The sequence below is a fragment of the Phascolarctos cinereus genome, unplaced genomic scaffold (assembly GCF_003287225.1).
Source record: "Phascolarctos cinereus isolate Bilbo 61053 unplaced genomic scaffold, phaCin_HiC Scaffold_2;HRSCAF=192, whole genome shotgun sequence".
NCBI lineage: Eukaryota > Metazoa > Chordata > Mammalia > Diprotodontia > Phascolarctidae > Phascolarctos > Phascolarctos cinereus.
In genome coordinates, this window is record NW_027555625.1 from 132,213,343 (window position 1) to 132,237,109 (window position 23,767).

Consider the following 23,767-nt stretch of genomic DNA (forward strand, 5'->3'; position numbering starts at 1 on the left):
CCTGAGTTCAAATTCTGTTTTGTGAGCTAGGCTTTGCCTCACTTTCCTCATCTTTAAATGGGGATACTAATATTATCTACCTCTAGGGGTTGCTGTGAGGATCAAATGAGGTAGTTGTAAAGCACCTTCCAAAGGTGAAAGTTCTATATAGATGCTAGTGATGATGATGATGATGATGATGAGTTATTGGACTTTACTGAGTGATGGGTGACATGGTCACACTGGTGTTTTAGGTAAGTCACATCCCTCACTTTTCTGGGTCTCAGATGCCTCATAAATTAAAGGAGTTCTATAGGAATGGTTTTGCAGAGGTGTGCTGGCAAACATTTGACAAGTTCTTCTTAAAAAAAGAAAGTGCAGGGCATATTTGAAGCTTTATCTGCATCACTAACACATGGTACCACTAACATCCCTTTCTGAAGTCTAGACAATCAATAAAGCAGTAAAGTCTACGTGATTTGTTACATATACCTGATTTCCCAGGGTAAATGCTCATGTTGAAAATTTAACGACCTGCTCAACCTCGTTTGAACCGGCTCCAGCACAGCACTCCCTCCACATTCCCCAGCCCCTCGGAGACCCTGGAAGCCAGACCTTAAAAACTCTCAGCAGCAGCCCATCCATTTCGCAGGGAGCCACACCGCGCATGTGCGGCATGAGCTCGGGAGTTGGGAGTTTCAAAGTCCACACCGCGCAGCCTCCAGGGCTCGCCCTGCCCCATCCCGACGTGCTCTCGCGAGACCACCGGAAGCCGCTTTTTTTCCCCCCCCGCGCCCAGTTTTACACACACAACGGTGGCTTTCTCAGATCTGTCCGAAGGAGGCGCCATGTTTCCTCTTTTGTTGCTACTCTCCGGGCTGCTCACGGACTTAGGTAAGTCTAGCGACCCGGCCTGGGCTTAGCTCCCGCCCAAGGGCGGGGCAACTTTTTGGGGGGTGGGGGGAGGGGAAGAGGTAGTGCGTGTTTCTGTATGTATGTGTATGGGGGGAGGGCTGGAAACAAGTGAAGTCTTGGTCAGTGCAACAAATGGATATCCTTGGCTCATCCGTCGCCCTCCCCCTCTCCCTACCCCTCTCCCCAGGCCCGTCATCCTTCTTTGTTTGAGACCTGATAACGGAAAAGTTATCTCCCAAGCAGCACCTACCCCTTGCACGCAGCTGCCATGGGTACACCTGTTTCCTAATCGTATCCTGACACGGGCCTAAATCTTAATGCCCCTTTCCCCTTCCCCCTACTGCCCCTGGGTCTGCATTCTGGTCTAAGGTGGTGAGGATGTGATAGCCTGGTAGATGTAAAGCACATTGGTATCCTTGCAGTATCAGTGCTAGGTGGTGTTGTTATGTTCAGGTGGAAGACCTTCAGATACTTTCAGAGGGGATATTGATGACCAAGGGACTGGGGGAATTCTCGTGTGACAGACAACAGACATTTATTAAGTGCCTGCTTTGTGGCCAGGCTGTATCAGGCTCTGGGGGTGCGGAGTTAAACATTGACTCAGTTCTTGCTCTCAAGGAATTTACGTTTTCCTTGAGGGAGGGAATAACACGTACTTTTACAGGATAAATAGAAAATAAATACGAGGTAGTTAAAGAGTTTGTTGTTCAGTGTCTGATTCTTCGTGATTCCGGACCACAGTGTCCATGGGGTTTTCTTGCAATGGCTTGCCATTTCCTTCTTAAGTAGATTAAGGCAAAGGGAGGTTGAGTGACTTGCCCAGGGTGATACAGTTAGTAAGCATCTGAGGATGCATTTGAATTTACGTCTTCCTGACTCCAAGTGTACAGCTGTATCCACTGAGCCACCTAGCTGCCTCCTACTTACAGACTGAGGGTAGTAGCAGGATTTTTTGGGTGGAAATAGTAGTATAACTGAAAACAAATCATCCTTCCCATCTCTTCGTAGAGAACATAGACTTGTAAGAGCAGAGTAGAACATTTCAGACATGAGCATTCTGTTGATTTGTTTTGCTTAATTAAACTTATAATATAAAGGGTGGATTTTTATTTGTAGGGGAAGTGTTGTGGGAGTGGAATAAAGGGGAAGGCAGTAACATTGAAGCAAAACAAAAGAAAGCATCAGTGAAACAAAGATATAGGGGAAAGGAAAGTTCAGAAAAGGACATTAAAAAGCAGGGCAATGTGGGAACTGCCTTGATATATTTAATATGTACTTTTTAACCCCCCATTAAGGTGTATATAAGATAGTCATGGTGTTCTATTCAACCTGTTTGTTTTCCCCCTATTCTTTGTATACATGTCAGGGGTATGTATGGTAAATTGTGTTGTTTTGATCATGTTGGTTACATGAGTCTGTCTGGATGTGGCTAGAAGGGAGGCAAGAATAGATGCATCTGGTCTTCTCCCCCAGTTCTTCTCCAAGGGAGACTTTGATTCCTGCCAGGAAGGGAGGCAGGAGTTTGAGGCCAGAAGCTGGCTACTCTGCTGTTCTCAAAGAGAGGGGCTATTAGGAGACTATTATATTTATTTGCTCTCTTAAATATTGTTAGTCTCGGAGAAATAAGTTTCAGGTTCAAGTTATATTCCTGGTCACTATCCCTTAACAGGGAAAGAGTGCCCCAAGGTATATATCCAGGGCTTGACTCCCTTCCTACCAAATGCTGGTTCCATAATGAATATGCATAACAACTAGCAGATAAATCCATATATACAAACAGATAGCAAACAGAAATCAGAGAAAATATACATGAGACTGTATACCAGATAATCCACAGGATGAATGAGCTCTGCCTCTGGGAGCCAGATAGCTCAATGAAGAGAAAGAGTCCCAGATCTCAAACAAGGGGAAATTTTCCAAAATGTCTAGTGTAGTAAACTGGAAATAGATGCATGATTGAATGGATCGCTTTCTACATGTGGGCTTCTTTCCAGTCTTTCCCTTCAGTTTGAAGGGAGGTTGGACCTGCACATCGTCTTTATTGAAGCTGGAACAAGAAGACCAGGATCTTTCTTTACCAGCTCTCACTATCTGAACCACTCAAGCAGGCATAGAGTAATCAGTCTTCACCAATGAGTCTTTCAAATGGGCTTCGTGGCTTGGAATATTTGGAAATTTTTATGAGTTTTAATACAAATAGTAAAATAAAAATTTTAAAAGGTAGTCTTCAGTTAGATCTTGATAGAAAGAGATTCTGTGAGGCAGAGGTCGTGGGTGGGGTGGGGAATACGTTCTGGTATGAGGACTAACCAGTGCAAAAGTGGAGTAGTTTATAATGAGGTTAGAAGGATAGATTGGGAATAGAGTGAAAGTCTCTGAAAAAGAAGCAGGAGAGATTGTATTTTATCCTCAGGGAGGGCTTTTCAAACTTTTTTGTGCTATGGACTACTTTGGCAGTCTGGTGAAACCTGTGGTCTTCTTCTCAGGATAACTTTTTCTAATGGCATAGAATAAAATACAAAGGAAAGAAATTATATTGAAGTATACTAACCAAAGTACATATAAAATACAAAGGAAAGAAATTATATTGAAGTATAGTAATCAAAGTACATATGTATGTGTGTGTATATATGTGTTTGTATGTATATATACATATATATACGTGTGTGTGTATATATGTATGTATGTATATATATATATATATATATATATATATATATATATATATATATATATATATATATATATATATATATATATATATATACACTTTAAGTTCACGGACTTCTGTTAAGAATTCAGAACTCCTGTCCTAGAGGCAAAAAGGAGCCATAGGAATTTATTGAGGAGAGTAATGATACGGTCACATCAATGCTTAAGGAAAATCACTTCTCCAGACTATATTCGCAGTTCTTTTCACTGCTTGGTCATGCTTTAAAGTTTCGTTATTGATATAATTTTTATGTTGTCTCTACCATTGTAAGTCTATTAAATGCAAGTTCTATTTCTTTAAAAAAAAAGATTCTTCTTAGACTCTAATAGCAGAATGTTACAGCTGTACGTAATGTGTACTTAAAGAGTGAAAATAGTCTCTGCCGTCAAGGAGTTTATAGTCCAATGGGGAAGTCACATATACATAAGTCATTCTTAAAAGAGAATACATTCGTTTGACCCAGCAGTAGCACTTCTAGGGCTATATCCCAGAGAGATCATACAGATGGGAAAAGGACCCACATGTACAAAAATGTTCATAGCAGCTCTTTCTGTGGTGACAAAGAATTGGAAATTGAGGGGATGCCCATCAATTGGGGAATGGCTGAGCAAGTTGTGGTATATGCATGTAATGGAATACTGTTGTGCTATAAGAAATGATGAACAGGCTGAGTTCAGAAAAAGACTTATATGGTCTGATGCTGAGTGAAGTGAGCAGAACCAAGAGAACATTTGTACACAATAACAGACAGGTTGTGCGATGACTAATATTGATAAACTGAACCCTTTGCAGCAATACAAGGATGTAAGACATCTCCAAAGGCCTCGTGATGGAAAATGCTATCCACATCCAAAGAAAGAACTATGGCAGTTGAATTGCTATTTTTTTTCTCTCCTGTGAGTTTTGTTTCCTCTTTCTGCTGGTTCCTCCAATTGGTTCTAATTCTTACTTACAACATCACTAATGTGAAAATGTTTAATAGGAATGTATATGTATAGACTATATCAGATTGTGCACCGTCGTGGGGAGGGTAGTGGGGAGGAAGGGGGAGAAAAATTTTAATCTCAGAAGCATATGGAAGTGATTGTTGATAAATCAAAATAAATTAGTAAAAAAAAATACAGTAGCTGCTTAAGGGTACTGAGAAAATCTTCCTGTGGATGGATGGTGGTGGTTGAGCTCAGTCGTGAGAGAAACATGGAGTTTAAGAGAGAAGAAATGAGGAGAAAGCACTCTAGACAGCATTCAAGTAGGTCCATCAATGTAATACCGTGTGTAAGGAACATTAAGTAGGCAAGTATGGCTAGACCAAAGAGTGCATGGAAAGCAGTAATGTTTATTTTTCTAATTTTTTTTTTTTGGCTAGGCAGTGGGGTTAAGTGACTTGCCCAGGGTCACACAGCTAGTAAGTGTTATGTGTCTGGGGCCGGATTTGAACTCAGGTCCTTCTGAGTCCAGGGGTGGTGCTCTATCCACTGAGCCACCTAGCTGCCCCAAAAGCAGTAATATTTAAGGAGATGGTAAAGATGTGAGAAATGGCTAGATTGTGGAGAGCATTAAATGTCAAATAGAGGAATTTATGTTTGTTCCTAGTAAAGTTAGGGAGTCACTGAAATATATCAGCAAGGGGGATATTTTAGAAAAGATGGGAAGATGCTATTAAAACATCTAAATGACTACACATTTCTTCAAAAAGATATTGCAAGATGAAGGAAATTCAACCAATACCTGATGAAACAGAATCCTGTGGATTCCAGAGAGCATGAGATGCAACAGAATGTTCAAGAGAGAAATCAGAATAGAAGGAGGAAAGAGGTTTAATAGGGAACAAATACTAGAATTTATGTGTACACATTAACAGAAATGGGAGCAAGGAAAACTGCCCTGAAATCTTAGAATAGAAATCATAGAATCTGCCAGTCACCACCTGAAAGAGATCTCAAAATGAATGCTCCCAGGAATATTATAACCAAATTCCAGAGCTCCCAGGTCAAAGAGAAAATGCTTCAAAAGCAGTAAGAAAGAAAAAAAAATCAAAATAGTGTGGAGCCACCCAAGAGCACAAGATTTAGGAGCTACCACATTGAAAGAGTAGAGAGGCTTGGAATATATTTTGGAAAGCAAAAGAACTGGGATAACAACCAAGAATAACCTACCCAGCAAAATGGAGTAGAATTCTTCCAGGGATGAAAGTGAATATTTAATGAAATAAAGGACTTTTGGACATTCCTGATGAAAAGACCAGAGCTGAATAGAAAATCTGACTTTCAAATACAAGACTTAAGAGAAACATAAAAAGGTAAATATAAAAGAGATGTCATAAGGCGCTCAATAAGGTTAAACTGTTCACCTTTCTGTATGGAACAATTTGTGTGAAGACTATTATTGTGAAGGCCATAAATTCTAGTATTAGTTCCCTACATTTATTTTCTAAGAATTTATTGTAAGGAAGTTAGAAGATTCTACATAGAAGGCACAGGAGTGAGTCACATATGTTGGGATGATGTAAAAAAATGGATAAGGAAGAAAAAAGGATGCAGTTGGAGAAGGGGGAAGGGAGGGGAAGAATGGGAAAAATTATCTCACATGAAAGGTGCACAAGGAAGAGCTTTTACAAGGGAGGAGAAAATGGTATGGAGGAAGTGAACAATGCTTGAACATAACACATCAAAATTCGTTCGAAAAGGGTATATACATATATATATATATATATATGTGTGTGTGTATATATGTATGTATTTATACACACATATATATGAATATGAATATATATATATATGTATGTGTGTGTGTGTGTGTGTGTGTGTGTGTGTATATATGTTCATACACAGAGTTGGTAATAGAAATCTGTCTTACCCATCAGGGAAGTAGGAGGGGAGGGGGACAAGGGAAAGGAATAGATGATAGAAGGGAGGGCAGATAAAAGGCTGTGGTCAGAAGCAAAACAAGCTTTAGAGGAGGGACAGGATAAAAAAAGAGAGAAGGATAAACAGAAGAAAATAGGATGGAGGGAAATGCACAGTAATCATAACTGAATGTGAATGGGATGAACTCTCCAATAAAATGGAAATAGATAGTGGAGTGGATCAAAAACTAGAATCCTATAATACGTTGTTTACCAGAAACACACTTGAAACAGAAATCCACAGAGTAGCAATAAGGGGCTACAGCAGAATCTGTTATGCTTCAGCTGAAGTAAAAAAAAAAAAAAAGGAGGGGTAGCAATCTTTATCTCAGACAAAACAAAAGCAAAAAAGTATTTAATTTTCATTCATGTCTGATTCTGTGATCCCCTTTAGGGGTTTTCTTGGAAAAGATACTAGAGTGCTTTGCCATTTCTTTCTGCAGCTCATTTTACAGATAAGGAAGCGGAGGCAAACAGAATGAAGTAACTTGCCCAGGGTCACACAGCTAGTAAGTGTCTGAGGCTGATTTGAACTCAAGTCTTCTTGACTCCAGGCCTAGCACTATATCTACTGTGCCCCTTAGGGGCCCCAAAGCAAAAATACACCTAATTAAAAGGTGTTAGAAGGGAAACTGCATATCTTGCTATAAAGCATCAGAGACAATGAACAATACAAATACATATATACACCAAATGGCTTAGCATCCAAATTATTTTTTAGAAAGTCAAATGAATTACAGGAAGAAATAGAGAGTAAAATTATACTAGTGGGGGACCTCAAGTTTCCCCTCAGAACCATAAAAATTTAAGCATAAATAAGAAAGAAATCAAAGAGATGACTAGAATTTTAGAAAAGGTAGATATGTTAGACCTCTATAGGAAACTGAATGGGAATACAAAAAAGTGTACATTTTTCTGAGCTGTATATGGCACCTTCACAAAAATTGACCATGTATTAGGGCATAAAAAACTCACAACCAAATGCAGAAAAGTGAAAATATTAAATGCACCATTTTCATACCATAATGTAATAATTACCTTTAATAAATGGTCATGGAAAGATGGATTAAAAGCTAATTAGAAATAAAATAATCCTAAAGAATGAATGAGTCAAAGGACAAATGAAAAACAACAATTTCATTAAAGAGGATGACAGCAGTGAGATAACATTCCAAAATTTGTGGGATGCAGCCAAAGCAATGCTTAGATTTATATCTTTAAGTGTGCCCACCAATAAAAGAGAGACAAAGCAGGTAAGTTAATTGGGCATTGCAACAAAAGAACTAGAAAAAAAAACAAATTAAAAATCTCTAATTAAACACCAAAATGAAAATCTTGAAAAATCAAAGGAGAGATTAATAAAGTTGAAAGTTAAAAACCCATTGAATTAATAAAACTAGGAGCTAGTTTCATGAAAAAGAAACCCAATAAAATAGATAAACCATTAGTTGATTTGATTTAAAAAAAAACTCAGTTACTAGTATCAAAAATGAAAAAGGTCAATGTATCACCAATTAACATGAAATTAAAGCCATTATTAGGAGTTAGAAACATCACTTGTTAAATAGCATGAAAAGCCGTAATTGTAGCTCAGAGCAAAAGAAGCTGTGTTGCCAATGCATAAAATACCTGGGGATCAACCTACAAAGCATGCAAAAGACTTTTTCAGATTAAATTACAAAGCTTCCCTTAAAGAAATAATGAAGAGCTGAAAGAATATTCAGTGCCCATGGTGAGTCCATTCCAATATAAAAATGACAGTACTACCAAAATTTATTTATATTTTTAATGCTATATGAATTAGTTTACCAAGGGGATACTTTGTAGAACTTGAGAAAATAATAACACCATTGAAAAAAACAACAAGAAACAACAAAGAGATCTGAAATATCAAGGGAAATGATGAAAAGAAGTAAGGACAAAGGGGGAATAGCACTTTCAGACCTTAGACTAGATTAAAACAGTCTGTCATCAAAACCATCTGGTACTGGTTAAATTATTAGAGAGCTAAATCAGTGGAACAAACTAGATAAGAGGGATTCAGAAACAATAGAACTCAATCCAATGTTTGGTAAAGTGGAAAACATAAATTACTTAGGAAAAAAAACTATTTGATAAAAACTGCTGCGAAAGCTGGAAAGCAGTCTGGCAGAAATTAGGCTGAAACCAATATCTTACACCATACTCCACAATACATTCTGAATGGAGATATACCCTTGATATTAAAGATCTTACCATAAAAAACATTAGAAGAGAAACTGATCCTATACTTCTCATAGGAATGGAGAGGTGATTATTGGATGGGAATAAAAAGGACTATACATATTAATATTGTACATGACAGGAAAAAATTGGCCATATAAGGTTACAAAAGCAAACAAATGGAGAAAAACAGATATAATTAAACACACCTTTTACTGGTGCAATACACTTTATGTTAAATAATGGGCCATTGGAGAAAACATTTTAGGTGGGTCAAAGAACAAGTAATAGAAATAGATAATTTCATTAAGATAATTACACTCATCAGACAACATTTGAGGATGCAGGCAAAGCAGGCCTTAGGGGAAAATCTCTAAACAATTTCGTCAACAATGATCAAGACATTAAAATAAAAAAAAAAGATTTAAAAAATAGATATTCTGGAAGTTGATGAAGATAGCAGTACATTGAAAGCAAAACTGTTTTGAATTAATAAAACTAGAAATTTATTTAGAAAATTCATCAGTCAATTCATTTTTAAAATAAAGAGAAATCAGGATTAAAAATGAAAAGAACTTAACAACAAATGAAGAATATATACAGGATATTAGAAATTTTTTTGCCCAATTGTATGCCAATAAAACAAGCAAATTAAATGAAATGAATGTATTTTACACAAATATGAAATGCTCAGAAAAGGAAATAGAAATCACAGAAATAAATTGAACAAGTCACAAATTAACTTCTACAGGAACAAAAACACCCAAGACAAAATTGATTTATGAGTGGATTCTGTTGAACAGTCAAAGAACATTTAACTTCATTCTACTAAAGCTATTTGAAAAGACTGGAAAAGAAGGTATCCTAATAAATTCCTTTGTAATGTAAATATGAAGAAAAATAGAGGAAAACAAAATTACCACTATCAAAAATGGAAAAAAAATTTACAAGAAATAAAAAGTTAGAAAATATTCTGCCCAATTATATGCAAATAAGACAATTTAAATGAAATAGTTCAATAAGTATATATAAAATGCTTGATTTTAATAGCAAAAGAAATGAATTTAAATAATCCTAGCTCAGAAAAAGAAATCGAAGTCTTTCCAGTAAGATCAGGGTTAACCCAAGAATGTCCATTATCACCATGACTGTTTAACATAGTATTAGAAATGTTCATTATAACAATGATGAGAAAAATTAAAGAAATATAGATGAAGAAATAAAAACTGTGTATGTTGATGATATGGGGGTTTACTCAGAGAACACTAGAGAGTCCATTAAGCATTATTTGAAACAGTAACCAGTAAAGATTCAAAGTACAAATTAAATCCACATAAACTATTGGCATTTCTGGGTGTTACAAACAGAACACCAGAAGAGACAGAAAATTTCCATTTAGAATGACTGTACAAGATATAAAGCAATTGGAAGTCTATCTACTGAGATATATATATATATATATATATATATATATATATATATATATATATGGAAACTATATAAATACAGCTATAAAACTTTATGGTAATAAAGACAGACCTAAGTAACTAAATATGAATTGCTTAAATGTTGGCAGAAGCAATATAATAAAATGACAATACTATCTTAGTTAATTTTCTTTATTCAGTTTTGTACCAATCCAAGTAGGCATCTAGGTCACACAGTGAATAGAGCACCAGGTCTGGAGTCAGAAAGACTCATCTTCCTGAGTTCTAATCTGAACTCGGATACTTACTGGCTATGTGACCCTGGGCAAGTCACATAATCCTGTTTGCCTCAGTTTCCTAATCTGTAAAATGAGCTAAAGAAGGGAATAGAAACCACTCTAGTCTGTCAAGAAAACCCCAAATGTGGGGTCATGAAGAGTTAGACCTGACTGAAACAACTGAACAACAACCTATCAAACTAGCAAAGGATTACTTTATAAAACCTAAGAAAAAATAATGAAATTCATTTGGAGGAACAGAAACTGAAGAATCTTAAGAAAAATAATTCTTAAAAGATGTAAGAGATGGGGCAGCTAGGTAGGTGGCACAGTAGATAGAGCACTGGCCCTGAAGTTAGGAGGACTTGAGTTCAAGTCCGACCTCAGACCAAACACTTGACACTTACTAGCTGTGTAACCCTGGGCAAGTCACTTATCCCCAATTGCCTTAAAAAGAAAAAAGATGTAAGGGGGCCTGATAGAACCATTTTTTATGTTACAAAGTGGTGATTATCAAAACAATCTGGAGGAGTTTAAAAAATAGAAAAGTAATCAATGAAACAAATTTTATGCAGAATATACAGAGGCATGGCCTCTAGAGGTTGCCTGTTTGCATGGGGCTACACTGAAACATGTGGAGGTTCTCAGAGAGGGAGTCTGCCTATTCCCTTGTGTGTGCTGAGGCAAATGGGAAGAAATTGCCTCAGCATGGCCAGGGGAACGGGAAGACTCCAGCCCAGAGAACCACTGCATGCTTCAGCATAGCTCTGGGCAAACAGGTAGATGCCGACCCTACAGGTGCCTAAGCAAGCAGTCAGCCATCAGTGGCCAGACCAGTATATGCTTCAGTGTAGCCCCAGGGAAACACAGAAATGGCCCACCAGCCTCAGCACACTCTAGCCTTTGCACCAGGTAAGCTGCCAGATCTCTATGGCATCCAGTAGTGACAGCAACCCCCTCAGTGCAGCACCAGACATAAGGGTCCCCCGTGGGTCTCAGGGTAACATCACTGTAGTGCCAGGTGAACAGCCAGAGTCTGAAGCTCCTGGTACAAGAAGCCTGAGATACCTAGGGAACAAAGATGAAATTTAAAAGAAAGGGAAAAAGGCCAAAAAAAAAAGAGCAAAAAATAGCAAAACAATCTGATCATGGAAAGTTGTGGTGACAGGGAAGATCAGGATACAAACTCAGAAGAGGGCAATGATGTTAAGACACTTATTGGCAAAACCCCAGAGAAAAACAGGAAGTGGTCTCAAGCCCAGAAGAGCCCAAAAAGGATCTTAAAAATCATATAAGAGAGGTAGAGAAAAATTGGAAGAAGAAATGAGAATGATGCAAGAGAATTATGAAGAAAGAGTCAACAGCTTGGAAAAAGAAAACAACTACTTAAAAAGTATAATTGGCCAAATGGAAAAGGAGATACAAAAATCCACTGAAGAAAACAAATCCTTAAAATGTACAGTTGGCCAAATGGAAAAGGAAGTACAAAAGCTAACTGAAGAAAACACCTCCTTAAAAGTTAGAATTGGGCAAGTGGAAGCTAATTTCTATGAGACATCAAGAATCAAATTCAAAAGAAAGAAAAAATAGAAGAAAATATAAAATGCCTCCTTGGAAAAACAACTGACCTGGAAAATAGATTCAGGAGAGACAATGTCAGAATCGTTGGACTATCTGAAAGCTAGAATCAAAAGGAGGACCTAGAGAGCATTTTTGAAGAAGTTATCAAGGGAAGAAAAAAAAAAGGGAAAAAAAAGGAAGAAAACCAAAGAAATTATCAAGGAAAACTGCCCTGATATCCTCAAACCAGAGGGCAAAATAGGCATTGAAAGAATCTACTGATCACCTCAGCAAAGAGATTCCAAAATAAAAACTCCAAGGAACATTCTAGCCAAATTATGGAACTATTAGATCAAGGAAAAAATAGTGCAAGTGGCCAGAAAGAAACAGTTCATATATTGGGGAGCCACAACCAGGGTTACACAGGACTTAGCAGCTGCAACATTAAAGGATTGGAGGTCATTGAAAGTGATATTCTGGAAGGCAAAGGAGCTAGGACAACAACCAAGAATCACCTACGCAGTGAAATTAAGCATAATACTTCAAGGGAAAAAAATGGTTACTCAATGGAATAGAAGGATTTCGAACTTACCTAAGAAGACTAAAATTGAACAAAAATTTTGATCTCCAGTATCAAGACCCCAGACAAGCCTAATAAGGGAAAAAAGGGAAAAGAAACATAAGGGATTCAGTGGAGCTGAACTGTTTACATCCCTACATGACAAGGTGATACTTGTAATTCTTAAAAATTGTACCACTAATAGCACAGCTAGAAAGAATATACATAGAGGATAAGGTGAATTTGAGGGAATGACATAAAAATAATTAAGAGATGAGAAAGAGGAGTGCACTGGATGCAGAAGGAAAGGAGAGGTATAATGGGATAACTTATTTAACAAGAAGAGGTACACAAAACCTAGTACAGTGGAGGGAAAGATGGGAGGGAGGATAATGGGCATCACTTGGACCTTATTCTCATTGTAATTGTCTGAAAGATGAAATAATATACACAATCAGTTGAACATAGAAATCTATCATACCCGACAAAATCTTGTAAAAATGAATGCTAAAAATTGTCTTGACATGTAATTTGGGGCAAAATACTATTCAAAAAACATGCAGAAGTAAATGAACATAGTATCTTATTGTAGCTAGGAGAACAATTAATGAGCAAATAAGGAATAGAAAGGATTACAGATGACAAAATGGACAATTTTAATTACATAAAATTAGGAGTTTTTTTTTATACAAATAAAACTGATACAGCTGATACTAGAAATTAGGCATATAATGGAGGGGAGGAGCAGGGAAGAAAAGAACCTTTGAAATAACTCTTTCTCCCTTCCTCCTCTCCCTTCTTTCTCTCTTTAGTGCAGGTACTGCCTCAATTTTGTGTTGGTATCCCTAGTACCTAGGACATAGTTGCTTAATAAATGTTTTCTTCTCCTTTTCTTGCTTTTCTGCATCCTCCTCTTATTCCTCCTCTTCTCTCTCTTCTTCCCTCTTTCACTCCCTCTTTTCCCTAAGTTGGAAGTGCAGCAACCACTCATAGCCTTGATCCTAATACTGATCATTCACAGAAGCTTGGTTTCTCCTCTCTTAAGCTGCCAGATGGCCCTCTGCTTCTGAAGGCTCACCATATTTGTGCCAGATTTAGTGATCTATTAGCCTCAGCCTCTCCAGCTACACATGCTATAGATGTCTGCCACCACAGCAAGAGTTTCTCTGCTAAGGTTTTGATTTCTAAGATATATAAGCAACTGATTCAAATTTATAAGAAAAAAATCACTCCCTAATAGTAAAATAATAAAAAAAAAAAGTATTTTTTTAAAGGAAGAGAACCAAGCTATCTATGTGTAAATTATATATATGTATTGTAGATGTTTTATATCAATAATAATTAGAGAAATGCCAATTAAAGCAACTCTTAACATTTCACCTCACACCCATAAGATTGGTAAAGGTGTCAGAAAGAAATACAAGTGTTGGAGAAGCTGTGGGTAAAGAGGCTCACTAATACATTTTTGGTATAACTGTGAGTTGGTACAGCCATTCAGGAAAGCACTTTGAAACTTTGCCTAAAAATAATCACTGAACTATGCATACTCTTTTATACCACTACTATATCTTCTCCAAAGAATTCAAAGAAAAAAGACAAGGAACCATATTATGAAAAATAATTACTTCATCTTTTTTTGTAGCTGAAAAGATGTGAAAACTAAGGGTTTGCTTATCAGCTGGGTATTGGAGTACTGAACAAATGACATATGAATGTCATGGAATATTGTGCTATATGAAATGAGAAAAGGGAGGGAATTTGTTTTACATAAGCGTGCATGTTTATATGAGTTTTGTTTTATTTTGTTTTTCCAGTGTAATGGAATCAGGAGAGAATGAAAATATTTTTGTTAATCAAAACTTCAGAAAATATATAGTGACATTCTTTTGATGACATTGAAAACTTGGGCATGTTTGTAGGCTTTAGAGATAGTTAATAGATACTGAAAATTGGAAAGAGAGAGAAATGATGATATAGTAAATCTGTTGGAGAATATTTAGAAGGGATGAGTTCAAGGGTACATGTTGTAAGTGTTTGTCTAGCCAAGGAGACGGCTAACCTTCCCAATCAGTAACCAGAAATAAGATGGTGATAGTGGGGTATAAAGTCAAAGGAATGTGAGATGAAAATAATGGGAGAAGAGGGAGCTTGTAGTATGATATATGATCTTGATTTTTTGGTCAAGGTCCTCAACTCAGAGTTATACAAAATGAGGGACAGAGGGGTAGAGAATACTGTGGGTGACTTGAAAAGAGAAGAGAATGTTTTGAACAGCTGCTGTTGTTAGTGGCATAATGAATTAATTAGGGAGGAATAAAAGGATTGCCTAGTTGTAGAGAGGACCTAGTTGAGATTTGATAAGAAAGATTTGTAGTGGATCCAGCCTGTGGTTTCATGACTTCCTCTAGCTCTGTTCTTTTAGCGTGTGAGTAGTAACAATAGAAGTATATGGCATGATTAATCCAAAGTTAGAGTTTGTCAAGGGATAGCTTGGTGGAGCTGAAGTCAGGATGATTCATCTTCATGAGTTCAAATCTAGCCTCAGACAGTTACTATGTGACCCTGGGCAAGTCACTTAGCCCTATTTACCTCAGTTTCTCATCTGTAAAATGAGCTGGAGAAAAAAATGGCAAACCACTCCAATATCTTTTGCTAAGAAAACCCCAAATGTTATCATGAAGAATCAGACCCAAAGAAATGACTGAGCAACAGAATTTGTCAAGGCATAAACTTTGATAGGACAAGATGATGGGATTTGAGAGTAGAGAATAGCTTCAAGTTGAAAAAAATGATTAAACCAAGATTGGAAAGAGAAAAAAGTATAGCCAGAGTAGGAGTGATAATCTGAGAAAGTAGTGAACGGTAGAGGGATTGCAATTCCCAGTGAGGGCCAAGAATTGCTTCTGGAGGGGCAGCTAGGTGGCACAGTGGGTAGAGCACCAGGCCTGTGTCAAATCTGGCCTCAGACTGAATACTTGACACTTACTAGCTTTGTGACCCTGGGCAAGTCACTTACCCCAAATGCCTTTAAAAAAAATAAGAATTGGTTCTCGGGTTATATGTGATAGAGAAATATTGAATGATAATGGTTAATAAAGAAATCTTAGCTCTGGAAGCTCTGACGTAGAGGTAGGAGTAGGACAGAGAAGCAGTGCTCAGGCTCTGCCTCAGTGGTCATCATGAGGCTCCATCTTGGAGGGTCAGAGCTCAAGGCCCAAAAGCAATAGTGCCATTGGCAGCACTCTTGCCCTAGCACAGGGCAGAAGTGGCAGCATAGCCATGTTCACATCTGTGGCAATGCTCAGCCGTGGTATAATGGGGCAACATGGCATCTTGAACAGGGGGCAGAGTCAGGACCAGTAGAAAGCGTAAAAGGTTGATCATGGTATAAGGGGGGAGAATAACATATTGCAGCATTCGTGCCCCAGAATGGGACAGGGATGAAATTTGGACCAACATGGCTGATCTCAGGCCTGTGACAAGGCTTGTCTTTGGCATAGGGATGAGAATCAGGCCTCGGTAGCACTGGCCCCTGGTGTGCAGGAATAATCAGATCCCCATATTGTCATTGTTAATCCGATGGCAGAGCTTAACCTTAGCATAAGGGGCAGAGTCAGATGCCTGGCATGACAGTGCCTCTGCCTTAGCACAGAGGAATAGTAGTAGCTTATGAGCACTGAGTCCCTGGCATAGGAGGGTAGCCAATTTCTAACAGCGTTTTCCTTCACATTGGAACAGTGGTTGTCACAGGTGCTCAGGCCCTGGGTAGCTTTTGTATAGGATTTGAGTGTCTCTGGGCAGAGACATACCCCAGCAGAGTAGACACAGACAATAAACAGTGGCAAAGGCAGGAGCATAACCTGCTTACTAGGAACTGATGGGGGCTTTCTACATTACTGTCAGTATGGTAATTAGGTTGCTATGTGTACAGAGTGCTGGGCTTAGAATCAGGAAGACCTGAGTTCATATCCAGCCTCAGACACTTACAAACTGTATGACTGATCTTGGGCAAATCATTTAACCTCTGTTTGTCTCAATTTACTCATTTGTTAAATGGGGATAAATAGCATTTACCTCCCAGGGTTGTTGTGAAGATTCAACATGTGACTGGCACATACAAAGTACTATATAAATGTTTGGTCATTTCACTCTGGCTCTTTGTGACACCATTTGGAGTTTTCTTTGCAAAGATACTGGAGTCCTTTGCCATTTCCTTCTTTAGCTCATTTTGTAAACTTTCATCGTTAGCTGTTATTAGTACCCAGTTGTCACTAGACAATTCTTCCCCAGAAGGGATTTAGAATACCAAAGAGCTGTTTTAGAAAGTGATGTGCTTTGGGGGAGAATAAACTGGGGCAGCCCCTTAGTAGAGACTTCTAAAGGAGTAGAGATTTGGTTACCCTTTCCCTTCCCTGCTCTAGAGGGAGTGAGTTTGTCAGGCTTTTTGCATCCCTGAGGTTGAGGTTGTCTAGCAAAAGACCTACAGTCAAGTTAAGTGGTAGGAGATCCTTTAGAAAAGAATTTCTGAACTATATTTTTGTGTCATATATTTCTTGAACAGTTTGGTGAAGCCTGTAGACCCCCTTTTAGAATAATGTATTCAGATAACTGAAAGAAATCTTAACTTTTAGTTATGTATTAGAGGAAATAAAGATGTATTATTTCTCACTCAGGTCCATGGAACCACTGTGAAATCTAGGTTAAGAACCAGGGTTAAGAGCCCTTGCTCTAAAAGAACTTTAGACCTTGCCACCAAGGAGTTTGGTATGGTTTGAGCAATATCCTAAAACCTAATGCTATGCAAATTAGACTAGTTTTTCCTTAAAAAAATATTGAAGGGCTTATTGTGTCTGACTGCAAAAACAGCCATGAGATGAGGGCCTAGAGCTTTTTCTTTAAATTTCTAGAGACCAGAATAACCAAGAGAGGTAGAAGAGAGCTGGACTTAGATGAATCAAGGCTGTATCCTCAGTGAATTTCATTTGCCTGCTTTGAATGTCCTTTCTCTGCTATAGTTAAGTAAATCTCATTTTGTTAACTCTTGAATGACCTAAGAGTGTCTCATTTTGTTCTACTCTTAGACCTCAGTCACTTGACTGGTTGGATCAGTTCTGACCCATTACAGATGGTATTATAAAAACAGTAGAAAACATCCTCCCTATAATCCTGGGTATGGTCTCCCATAAATATACATAGCATCAGTGGGAAGAGTAACACATAAGTAGATTACACTGGTAATATGACTTACATGTAGGCAACACATATGACCAGAATATCTAATACCTTCTGAATGGAAGGATGCTACCATGTGGTAGAGATACAAGGAAAATGGCAAAGAGGGTTTCCCTCAACAGCTGCGTTCTTCCTCTAAAGCTAGCTACCATCTCTCCTGCCAGAGTTTACTTTCCTCATACTTGTCTTCTGCCTTGATTGACTTTTTGGAGAATGTGTTGCTCTCTTAAAGGCACCAGGGTCATGGCTGGTCCTTCAGGCAATCAAAGTCTCTGCCCCCCTCTAGTGCAAGAAATTGGAGAAGTTATGAAGTGTAATTGCTTTTCATTTCCTTTAAGGCCATAATGCTTTGTTGTTTGTGTTACCTGCTACTTACACCATCAGATGAACCAGTGGAGAGAGGAAGAGGGGGGCACTCAATTGATAAGTTCCTCTTTGATCAATGCTGCCCCTTCTTCCATTTCATTTACAATTACAAAATTCCATTTTAGGAAATCCCATAATAATCCTGAGAAGTTCATTGTGAATTTTTATGTTAGGTTCATGGTCCCTCAAATTATACAAAAAGAGTTTTCTTAAGTCCTAGGTATTGCCATAATTCTGTTTGTTTCATATATTTTTCAAAGTTGGAGCAGTATTTTGAAACACCAACCATAATTGCTAACAGTGGCTTTGGGACTTTAGAAAACATCACATAGGAGACCAAGGTTACTTATTCCTGGATGGTAAAAATGGAAGGAGCATTACTTGCTTCCACTAGGCCGGGTTGAGAAGGGAGAAAAATTGGTTAGCTCTCCTCTGTCTCTACTTATTGGTCTTTCTTTTTTCCTTCTTCATATCTGTTTACTTTTCTGTTCCTCTAAATTTCCTGAGGGGGCTGTTTTATTTGGTTACAGAGTATCTATAGCCCTATTAAGGAGTTACTGGAGCACACAAATGGGTACTCTAGCAAGTTCCTGGTCTAGCTTCTACTGTAACAAAAATGTTTTCATTCAGAAAAGGCAGTCCCCCACTCACCCCTCCCAAAAAAAAGCAGCCAGTATTTCTTTAGAACCTCACAGTATAGAAAGCCCAGAGAAAAGTGTTAAAGCAACATATAAAGAGACAGAAGCAGCTAGTTGTTGCCTTTTGGGAATGTTTAGTGCATTTTATAAAGTAAGCAGACTATTCTATTAAGGCTTCTGATGGTTATAGAAAAAGACAAAAGAATTAAAGGAATCCTAAAGCTTTACAGCCTCACTTTGAAAATGTACATGTCATTCTCTCTGTCATAAAAACTGGTACATATTTTGCATGTAGCCATAGAGGAAATCTTTAAGACAATACAATTTTTTCCTTAATAAGAAATAAATTACTTGATATAGAGTACAGAAGGGAAAAAGAAACTTTTCATTTTATAAACATATATTTAAAAACAGGTCTTAAAAAGGCAGAAAAGCCTAGGATTATAATATTTTAGAGTTGGAAAAAATGAGAGATCATCTGGTCCAGACTAATCATTTTGGAGATGAAGAACCTGAGGCCCAGAGTTTTGAAATGACTTGCCTAAGATTGCCCAGGTATACAAAGACTGATGAAAGAATGAGAGTGAGACCAAAGGGACTTTTTTTGATGGGGTGCTTTGAAATTGAGCTGAACAATGACATGAGATGGAACAGGAGAAAGAGAGAGAAAAGAGAGAGTGCTAGTCTTTCTGTCCACCGAAGAGGATCTGGGTTCAGGTTCTACCTTTCACACATATGGGATGATGTTAGGCAAGTCTGTCAGTCTCTAAGACTGAATTGGAGCACAGTTGCATCTAGATTTTAGTGGAGGGGAGTTATGCAAAGGTCCCTGTGCCAATGAAATCAAAAGAATAGGTCAACTCCATCCCCTCCTCCTTCCCTGCACAAAACAAAACTAAATTGAGTTAAATAGTTCTGGAATTGGTTTTTAGAAAAAGGAAAATGCAAAATCATTAGTTATTGATCATATTGTTATACAATTAGGGATAGAAACAAAATCTGTGATTTCATTGTTATACTAACCTTCTAAGTGAGTTCATTCCATCTCCCAAAGCTGGTCAATACCTTCTTTGCAACATCTAGTCTTAGAGAGTGGCCTAAAGTATTGAGACTCGAATGACTCTAAGTGACTTGCCGAGGGTCACACAACCAGTATGAGACAAAGGTGAAACTTGAACCAAATCTTCCATGATTTCAGCAATCTTTTTTTCTGCTACTCCATGATGCTTCTCTACTGTACAAAAAAGTAACAGTTGTTTTCTTTTAACCTCTTTTAGGTTCTCATCAGACGTTTCTATCAATCACAGTTCCACTAAAGATCTCACCACCATCAAGTGAACTTTTGGAACCAAAATATGTAATTAAGCAATGGAATTATTATAATTTATAGAATACATATTTTGTGATGAGTTGCATATATATTTTGTTTTACATCAAAGAAACTTGGTAATTATGGAGTAACTAAAGTTGTTTATTGACACTTATTAAAGAAACTTGAGACATTATAAAATATATTCTTTTAGAATAATTCAGCACTTGAAACATTGATGTGCAGTATACTTCCTTTTGTCCAGAATCCAAGGAATGAGAAAGTTCAATAACCAGAAATTTTTTCCCCATGAGTAGAAGAGTAGGAAAATTGCATTGTGACTAGTTAGTCCACCTAACAAACAGTTACAAGAAAACTGAAATTCAAATGAAATCATTATATTTTTGTTGTTACTTTATGTTTCAGTTTGCCATTCTTATATTTAAGAATCTATAATTATTTTCTCTTGGGTATTTCACCTGTAATTAGGAATAAGCTGCTATTAGGATAATAGTAAGTGGTCCAAATGAGGCAAGGCTTATTTTACACATTATTTTTTTTAAACCTTCTTTCATAAGTTATTGAACATAGTAACTCCAAACCATATTGATGAAAAATATGTTAAAAAGGCTACATAAACAGCAATTATATTTTAAAAAAAACTCTAAAACTGTGTATATCTCTGAACAGGGTTGAATTTGACAAGCAAACCTTATAGAGCTATTTTAAAAATCAGTTAATCAGGATTCTGGGAAGATTGAAGAGTAGGTCAGAAAACTTTCGGCTCTCCAAATTTTCTCACAAAAACAGACAGAACATTGCCTCAGAGAGAACATGAAGCAGCAGAAATGAACAGGAGACTGGGGCAAAGCAATGTCCTCCTAAGACAACTTGAGAAGACCTGAGGAAAGAGTTGGCCTCCAGGGGCAGAGGTTGGGCCTAAGTGAAGTACAAATACCTCCTGACTCTAGGGAATCAACAAACAACAAGCCCTGGGGCCATCTGGGGTTGGGAGGCAGTCTCAGCCTCAGGAACTTTCACCTCACAGACACTGTGGAGGGTCTGACAGTTGAGTAGGAGAGGATTGAAGGAACTTGAATTGTAGGGGGATGCCAAGCACAGCTGTGCTGACCTGACCCATCCCAAGAGGAGCTAGCATAGGCCTGGTGAGTGCATAGCAGAAGGGTGGGGACCCTGCTGGCTGTGGACACTTGCAGGAGAGCGAAGTCCCTGATTTCAGTTCCAGTGCAGAGAGGAGAGCTGTAGTTTGTAGCCACCAGAGGGACTACAAGGAGCAAGAGTGTTTGGTTTGTGTGACAGTGTGGCTGGATGCCCTAGCTGTGGAGAAGAGTGTCCAAAGTGCCTCAGGACAGAGCCCAGAAATAATACTAAGAAGGACCTGAGGCTTGAGGCATCATTCCTTATATCTCAGGTCTAGAACTTGGTCATATTAATAGCTGCTAAAAACAAAATAAAACAAAATAACAATAAACATGAGTAAGCAAAGGAGAAAGAACCCAACCACAGACAGCTACTATGGTGATAGGGAGCTGGGATCATATTCAGAGGAAGATAGTGGAGCTAAAAAATTCACTCATTTTTCAGTGTGAAATGTCAAATCTTCCCAAGCCCAAAAAGAGTTTTTGGACGAACTTAAAAAGGACCTTAAAAATCAAATAGGCAAGATTGAGGAAAAATTGGGAAAAAAATAAGAGCAATCCAAGAAAATAAAGAAAATAATGAAAAGAAAGTCAACCAACTGGAAATAGAGAATCAAAAACTTGAGGAAGAAAATAATTCCTTGAAAACTAGAATTAGGCAAAGGGAAGCTAATGACATTATGACACCAAGAAATAATAAAACAACCAAAAGAATAAAAAAAAAAGGAGAGAATGTGAAACATCTCATCAGAAAAACAACTGATGTGGAGAACAGATCAAGGAGAGACAGTATAAGAATAGTTGGACTGCCTGAAAGGTATGTCTGAAAAAAAAGAATCTTGATACAATCAGTATTACAACAAATTATCAAGGAAAATTGTCCTGACGTTCTAAAACAAGAAGCTAAAGCAGAAATAGAAAAAGATATCCACTAATCACCACCTGAAAGAGATCCCAGAAGGAAAACTTATAGGAATGTCATAGTCAAGTTTCAAAGCTCCCAGGTTAAGTAGAAAATGTTGCAAGTAACAAGAAATTTAAATTTAAATATAGAGCTACAATAAGGATTACATAAGACCTAGCAGCTATTACATTGAAGGATCATAGGTCTGGGAGTACTATATTCCATAGAGCAAAGAGCTGGCATTACTCAGCAAAGTTAAGTATATAATCCCGAATGAAAAAGAAATGGACGTTTAACGAACTGAAAGACTTTTAGGTATTTGTGACCAAAACAGCAGCTTTAATGTAAAATTTGACATATAAAATCCAAGAGAAATATAAGGTAAACATTAAAGACCAATCGTAAGGGACTCAATAAGGTCAAATTGTTTGCTTCTTATATGTGAAAATGTTATCAGTACTTTTATGATTGTCACTATTATTTGGGTAGTTGTAAAGAAAACTTCAGCTGAGCTGTGTACAATGGAGGGATTCTAGAAAAATAAAAATGTGTAGGGAGAAATAAAAAGGAGTATTTATCTCATGCAAATGAAGCATGAAAGGAAGAACTGATACAGAAGAAGCAAGTGGGGATAGAGACTGGGTAGTGCTAGAACTGTGCTCTCATCAGGAATGGGTTAAACAGGGAACAACATATAAATCTAGAAGAGTATAAAAGTCTTCTAAATTCGGAAAGAAATGAGAGGGATAGGGGATAAGTTGGGGGGAGAGGATGAGGGAGGGACTCTTCTAGGGGTGGGTAGGTCAAAGAATGGGAGGGCAAGGTAGTGGATAGAAGTAGATTAGAGAAGTAAGATAATTTTTTAGTAATTTAATTGGGATGGCATTGAATAAATTGATTAAGTAAAATTGTCATGTTTTTATTATATTGGCTTTACCTACACATGAACAATAAGTATTACTCCAATTAAGTCTGAGTTTATTTGTATAAAAAGTATTTTATGAGGAGTGAGGAGGGATAGGGTAAATAGAGTGAGAAGGATAGTGAGGAAGAACAGGAAGGAGGGAAATGCACAAGTAATTGTAACTTAGACTGTGAATGGGATGAATTCGTCCATAAGCAGAAATAGCATATTAAAAATTTGAATTCAACAATATGTTGTATTCAGGAAACAATAAAAATGAGAGCTACATACAAAGATTAAAAAAAAGGACTGGAGCTGAATTTATTATGTAAAAAAGTAGGGGTAGTAATCATGATCTCAGACAAAGTTAAAGTTAAAATAGATTTAATTAAAAGGGAAAATAGGAATACTACACTATTGTCATCAGTATTGTTTTAGACCATTTAAAATAACTAGAAAGTATAAAATACCTGAGAGTATACTTACCAAAACAGACAAAAAAAATACACTAATATGAACATAAAATGCTTTTTATACAAATACAGTCAGACTTAAATAATTGGACTAATGTTTATTGTTCAGGGGTAGGTAAAGCCAATATAATAAAAAAATGACCATTTTACCTAATCAATTTAGTCAATGTCATCCCAATTAGTGAAAAATTACCTTACTGAGTTAGAAAAATGATAACAAAGTTCATTTGGGAAGACAAAAGG

At 37.3% G+C, this 23,767-nt stretch overlaps 1 long non-coding RNA gene across 1 annotated transcript; it reads left to right on the plus strand.

Annotated features, from left to right (window-relative positions):
• Positions 1–773: 773 nt before the first annotated feature.
• On the plus strand, positions 774–23,559 carry LOC144455806 (uncharacterized). Its single transcript, XR_013484596.1, has 2 exons — positions 774–873; positions 20,052–23,559. It is a non-coding gene; the product is annotated as an uncharacterized LOC144455806 (long non-coding RNA).
• The last annotated feature ends 208 nt before the right edge of the window (positions 23,560–23,767 follow it).